Below are 5,245 nucleotides of genomic sequence, written 5' to 3'. Positions count from 1 at the left end.
TCTCTCTCTCTCTCTCTCTCTCTCTCTCTCTCTCTCTCTCTCTCTCTCCTAATCCTCCTAAAGGACTAGAGCTTTTGGGAACATGAAAGGGCAACAGGCCACTAGTCTGACTACTGGAGACCAGAGTTGTAGGATGATACTTCTCCATTTGAGGCGACAAAGGTACTAGGCACCCCTCGTGTGGACAGACATGATAAAGGGGGTTCCCCAGTAAGGCTGGCTAAGGCCAGAGGTCATCTAGAGAGGGATTCCTTGCTTGAAGGGGCTATATTTGTTGGGCAGCAGGTGCCTGCAAAACAGCCCAGACTAGCAGGGACACCTCTTATTCTTGGCTCAGAATTTATCTGTCTCTCCATAGATGGCGAACCAGTCCACAGTTCCTCGAGGTACCCTTTTGGATGATGCATATTCTTCAAGTGGGAGAAATTTGACCGAGACCTTCAAACGTTATTTATTTTTTAAGTATGTTTCTATTGATTTTAGAGAGAGGAAGGGAGAAGGAGAGAGAGATAGAAACATCAATGATGAGAGAGAATCATTGATTGGTTGCCTCCTGTATGCCCCACTGTGGATCGAGTCCACAACCTGGGCATGTGCCCTGACCAGGAATTTTGAACCATGACCTTCTGGTTCATAGGTCAACCACTGAGCCACGGCAGCTGGGCTCAAGCTTTTGTTGAAACATAGCCTGGCCCCATTATAAAGTGGACAATGAAGAGGATTGGCTGATTAATAAGACCATTAATTTAATACTATCTTACAGCTAGACCTGTTTTGCTGTTCCCAATCTAAGTGAATGGAGGATGAGGCCTCATTAGATCTATGTGTCTTTTCCATACATGCAAACCTATTATAGGTCTCAGAAATGACCCTCAGCTATATGCTACCTGTAAAATAGCTTTCTGTCATTGCTACAGATCCTGAAAGAAAAATATACCCAAATGGAAAGAAACATTCCAAAAATGGGTGAATGACCTTGTTAGTCCCTTACCAACATTTGCTAATCCTCGGGGTGTTAAAAATGACTGTCCTTGTCTTACAAATAGTCTTTACAGGGCCAGAGGTGTGGCTCCAGAACAAAAGGCCCACTAAATCCTTTTACCTTCCTACACCCCTCTGTTCAACTCAAAATGCTTATAGATAATTGGCTTTATGAAACCAATAGCCTTGTAGGGGCAGCTGGAATTTCTTTGCTTGTACCTTTGAGATACAAATAGCTGGTTTTAAAGAACTCTGATCTGGGCCATCTTTTAAGATGCAAGTTTCTGGGAAGTAATCCTTATTGAAAGGAAAAATATCTTTGCTATCTAAGCAGATCAATTAACTTACTTCAACTGTTAAACACTGATTGCTAGACAAGTCTGAAGTTAACCGATTATTTTTTTAATAGAAAATACACTTGAAGCTGTTAATAAATGTCTTACACTTTATTAGAAGTATATCTTTTAAAAGTATGAGTGTATTTCTAGAAGTTTGAAATGCACTTGCCAATCTAAAGGATGCTAATTACTTACTTTTTTAAAAAAAATTTCAGACCAGCCTTTAAATAAAGGTTACTTTATTTATTTATTTTAAAATTTTATTATTATTATTATTAAGAGAAGCCCACCCAGGACTACCTTGCAGACCTGAACCAATGCTAGGGACCCATTATGTCCCACCGCCTCCTTGCTTTGCATCTGGTTGACTTGGGTTATTTTCTTGGAATTCCGGACCTCTTTGTTTTAAGGTAAAAGGCTGGTTTTCTTTAAGGTGTTTTTGTTTGTTTGTTTATTTGTTTTTAAATCCTCAAGGAGAGACCCTAGGCTCTAGATCAGGATCAAGATAACTAAGAACAGGGGAGGCGGGAGGGGGGAAAGATGGCTGATTTTTAACTTTGGCTTTCCAATTGGAAATGCTTTCTGAAGGTCTAACCCTAACCTTTTGCCTGGTAAATGAGAGCCTAAGCTCATTCTGCTTTGAAAATAAGGGACACCAGGCAGTTTCTACTCTGCCTAGAGAAGACCGACTGGATTTGCCCTCAGGGCCTGCGGTGCTGCCTCTGGCTGGCCCAGCTAACATAGGTCATTAGGAATCTTTGAACCCTTGTGGGTCCTGTCTTTTAAAACACTTTTTCTGTATACTCCCTAAACTCCCTGAAACCAACTTCTATGAGACCCTCAAGGATAACTTAACAGGGACTTTGCCTTCCCTTGGAGGGGCCTGCCTCCTGCACGCCCCGCACTGAGGATTGAGCTGCAACCGGGCATGTGCCCCAGACCGGAATCGAATCTAGGACCTTTCAGTCTGCAGGCCGATGTTCTATCCACTGAGCCAAGCTGGCCAGGGCTAATTACTTAATTTTTATTTTAATTAATTAATTTTTTTTTCTCATGTCACCAATTTTTAATGGGTTTTTCCTCTATAAATGCACCAGAGAATCATGCAATGCTGCCAGCATTGGGTGCTGTCCTGGACCACAAATCTGCCCTCTCCTTTACTACTGGTCCTGTGATGGCGGAACCTTTCATTTCCCCTTTATTGTTTACTGTGACCCCCGCATTATCTTCAAAATAAAGAAACACGCCATCTTTTCTCTGGCATGACTTTCGTTGTCGCATTACCACTGCTGGATGTACCCCTTTCTGAGTTCTGGTTTGCCTTTTTTGACTGTGGCCATCACCATGTCACCCACACGGCAGCAGGAAGTCTGTTCAGTCGTCCCCTGTTCCTCTCACAGAGATAGTATACAGATTTTTGGCTCCTGTGTTGTCGGCACAGTTGATCACAGCTTCTACTGGAAGACCCAGGGAAATACGGAATTTCTCCCTGAAGGACCAACCACATCCTCTCTTCGACATCTTGGATGCCGGAAAGGCTACTTACTTACTTTTTAGTTGTCATTAAAAAAATCAAGGTTCCCAAAGAACTTGTATGCATATATGCATAATCCATCGACACAGAATATAATGTGGTGAAGGCCTGGGGCAGGGGAAAGGGAGAGTGGATGCAGGCTAGAAGGGGTCCATGGGGAAGAAAAGGGGGGGTGTCTGTAATACTTTCAACAATAAAGATTTTTAAAAAAGGAATGAAGAAACAGAGATAACTACATATGCTTTGCTCAACCTGCTGTAATAAATTTTATTAAATTGAAAACAGAAAATAAAACAATAAAATCAAAGTTTCTAAAAAGTAAGAATTGTAATTTGAAAGAAATTGTGTGGTTTTGCTAACAAAAGATATGACGAATGGAGACACGTTTTGAAGGGGGAAAAGTGAGTTGTTCTAAAGCTGGTTATTTCTGAATGGGTAAAAAGTTTTGTGAAAGTTATAGAAAGGTTTGTAAAGAGAAATGTTAAAAGGAAATTATATAAGTGAAACAGGCCAGTAAACCAGGATAAATGGAATAGGGAAATAGACAGTTACTAATAGCAGTGTGCAGCCACTAGTAAATCCTATCTTCCCTAAACCAAGGACACTTAAGAGTAAATGGTTTTGACACCTCCTCCCCAACCAGAGAGTGAATAGCTTAAATCACCCTACTCTGGGGGACATAACAGAAATCCAATTAGTGCCATTTGCCAGCCACACCCAAGGACAGACAAGTTAAGAGAATAAACCTCATTTTGGCACATCAGCATAAAGCTGATCAATATTCTATTGGGGTCCTCCCCTAAGATATCCCCTAAATGCCCAGCCTTTAAAACCCTCAAACACAGCCCAGCCAGTGTTGTTTGGTGGTTGAGCGTTAACCCATGAACCAAGAGGTCACTGGTTCAATTTCCTGTCAGGGCACATGCACATGTTGTGGGCACAATCTCCAGTAGGGGGCATGCAAGAAGCAGCTTATTGATGTTTCTATCTCGCTATCCCTCCCCCTTCTTCTCTCTCTAAAAATCAATCAAAAAAACATACTTAAAAACAACACAAAACTTCTAAAATAAAGGTCCCAGCTCAGGCTCTTCCTTAGAGCAGCCCCCCTTAGCTCTTCCTCTTCCCCTACCCCTTCCCCCCTCTTCCTCTCTCCCTTTCCTTCTTCCCCCATAGCCATGCATTTTCCTAACTCTAAGGCTTGCTACCAGGGCATCAATAGGCAGCAGGTGCTTGTCCCAGGCAAACCCTCCGAACCTGTCCCCAAGACCCCTTTCCTCTGCCTTCTGAGTGAGCCAAAGCAGGCCCCCCTAGGCTCACTTCCCCACCTAGTCCCTCTCCTGTTATCCTAAGCCCTTCCTGTTTCACTGCCCTCAGCTTTAACAAATGTCTTCTAAAATTCACCTGGACTCATGTTGTGAAATTTTTCCTGCAGGAAGTCAAGAACCTACACACCACTGGACCCTCTCAAGGCCAAGTCCCCTTTCAGGTAACAGGAGTCACCCCAAGATGTGCCTCAGTGGAATGCAAATTACTTTCAGCAAAGGCAGCTTTAGCCTCAGACTCAAGAGAAACTTCTGTTCCCTACCCCCGTCCCCTGCAACTACCTAGCAGAATTTGAATTAGGGGCCTTGACCATAATAAGCTATTAGGAGAAATCACCTCCTCTAATCTATCTACAGGGCAGAGCACACTTGTTTACTAAGCCTGTGCTCTTATCATCCTGAATTTACCCGTTGAAGCCCCCCAAGGCACCTTATCTCATCCCCAGACCAGGAGGCCTTATATACCTCAATCCCCCTTTGTATCCTTAAACCTCTCCTGCATGTGGAGTCTCTGACTCTCTCATGGCACGTAGGTTCCCATACACATGTATATATTACATTTGGTTATTTTCTCTTGCTAATCTGTCTCATGTCTGTTTGATTATCAGAGCAGCCAGAAAAACCTTGAAGGTAGAGGAAAGTTTGCTTCTCCCCTACAAGTAAGTATATACACATTCACACAAATACAGGTTGGGGCAAAAGTAGGTTTATAGTTGGGAGTACCAGAAACAGTTAATTCTTTTATTGTTATTTATTAATTTTTGTATCATCTATCTATCTATCTATCTATCTATCTATCTATCTATCTATCTAATAGAGAAATATGCTAATTAACCAGGACACTGTAACGGGTTGACCGGACAGGAGGAGGTTTCGTGTGCAGTGTTGGGGGCGGGGCAGCAGGGGCCTCTGTGTGCCTGCACTGGGGGAGGGCCTGATCAGCAGCGGCTGTGGCTGCTTCAAGGGCTGGAGAGGGAGGCAGGGCCGGACTGGAGGGTGGATTTTGAATCATGCGCTGGGCTCCTAGTTTTCTATAAAAACAAATATAATCTTACTTTTGCCCCACCCTG

At 43.1% G+C, this 5,245-nt stretch overlaps 1 pseudogene; it reads right to left on the bottom strand.

Moving 5' to 3' along the window:
- Window positions 1-2,372: 2,372 nt before the first annotated feature.
- On the bottom strand, window positions 2,373-2,840 carry LOC102775494 (annotated as a pseudogene).
- Window positions 2,841-5,245: the final 2,405 nt, after the last annotated feature.

Source organism: Myotis davidii, unplaced genomic scaffold (genome assembly GCF_000327345.1).
Source record: "Myotis davidii unplaced genomic scaffold, ASM32734v1 scaffold753, whole genome shotgun sequence".
NCBI lineage: Eukaryota > Metazoa > Chordata > Mammalia > Chiroptera > Vespertilionidae > Myotis > Myotis davidii.
This window is presented reverse-complemented; position numbering and strand designations above follow the sequence as displayed.